Here is a 1,888-nt window from a genome sequence, read left to right as displayed (position 1 = left end):
TTTGTTCATTTAGTTTACATCTTAATTAAATCATGCATTTAAGCATCTTAGTTGTTTGAGTTAGTTTATATAAGTGTGTTATTTAATTTGGCTGTTATTTTAATACATAAGTTATAGTGTGTTTATTTTCAATTTTAACAAGGTGTTTTAAGTTGAATAAGAATTCGAAAAGTTGCCAATAATTAACTATTTACTTATGATGTAGGTGATTGTTCATTTCATTTCAGCTTATTAGCATGATTAAATTTTCTTAATTCATGTTTAATGTGTCTTAGGGATGATTTAAGGCTGATAAGAAGATCTAGGGACGTTCACACACAAAGGTTGTTCAGTTTTGGCATGAAAGAATGTGCATTCGGTCACTTAATTTGTTGGTACATGAAGAGGATGTTTTTGGTGGATATTGAAGCACTCAAAGCTTATTATGGAGGCTGTTCAATAAACCAAAAGAGACTTCTTAAGTCTGATCAGTTTTGAAGTTTTTAACATTCATTATGATGCCATTTTAGGAGGATGTTACACAAGCTTTTATAATTCGATTTCAAAGGAGCTGAAGGGACATCAACTAAGCACATTAAGAACACATCTAGTCTTTATTAAGGAATAGATTCATGCCTTTTCATCTATACCATAACCAAATGAAGAGACATGACCATTGGCTTTCCTACATGAGTTAAAAAGAAAATTAAAGCTTGTAATAACATTAGTTAATTGCTGAAGATGAAAGGTCTCACATAGGCATTCGAATAGTCACAATGCTGCCTATAAATAATTTGTGAAAAGAACCTTTTTAATCTAATGATAAATGAATAATTTTGATTTTATGCAATAATTCTATCTTATTGTTCTTGATCAAACTTATTTGGGCTTATCAAGGTACTCCTTGTGGCGTCAAACCAATTTCTTTTGAACTTATCACTTCTTTTCTTTCTTTGTCTTGAATGTGGTGTTCTAACATATTGATCGTTCCTATTTTTCTAAATAGCGAGTCATAGTTTACTTCTTCAAAGACTTGTTTGTTATTTCACTTTATAGAAATCGGGTCACGATCTCTAATATTGTTGGTTCATTTATAAGTGTTTGATTCGTACAAGGCATCCATCCAACCTACTTTTAGTCATTTTCATCTACAAAGTTTCCATTATTCACAATTTCACGTTGAATGCTAAACTGAGACGATATAGAATTAGATGATCAGGAAAATTAGCGTATTGTAATAAAACTCACGATTACAAGCACACAATAGGTGCCTTGCATGGCATATTGGTTGAATGATCTTGGACTACTGAAATGGCCATGTCATGTAGGTTTTGGTCATATTTTGAGGTCTTGATTATGTGCACAAAATGTTTTTAGATACATGTTTGATTTGGAGGTGGAAATGGCTTGTTTTTGGGCAAACTCATGTCCACACAGCCAGAGACATGGGTGTGTGACTGAGTCGTGTGTCAGGCGACACGACCGTGTGTCTCCTGTAAGTTTTAGGGCATTCAAGTCAGGCTGTTACACGGCCTAGCACATGGCCTGGCACATAGGCGTGTGTGGCTATTTCGAGAGTTGCATGGCCTAACACACGAACATGTGGCTTGGCCGTGTAACCCAACTCAGAGGGTTACACGAGCACAGACACAGGCTGCGACATGACTGTGTGTCCCTATTTTGATTGCTACATGGCCTGAGACACGGGTGTGTGTCTCAACCGTGTGAGTCACAGGGCCTAGCCATACTATCGTGTGACCCCTACAGTCTAGATTTTCTAAATTTTTCTTAAACTTTCCAAATGACTTTAATTTAGTCCCGAATTGTTTCTAATGTACTTTTAGGGCCTCGAGGGCTCAATTAAGTGACGTTATGTATGTGATTGAATGTAATTAGATTGTGTTTGCAT

This window comes from Gossypium raimondii, chromosome 9, assembly GCF_025698545.1.
Source record: "Gossypium raimondii isolate GPD5lz chromosome 9, ASM2569854v1, whole genome shotgun sequence".
Classification (NCBI taxonomy): Eukaryota; Viridiplantae; Streptophyta; class Magnoliopsida; order Malvales; family Malvaceae; genus Gossypium; species Gossypium raimondii.
The sequence above is the reverse complement of the archived record's forward strand: the minus strand, read 5'-3'. Positions refer to the sequence as shown.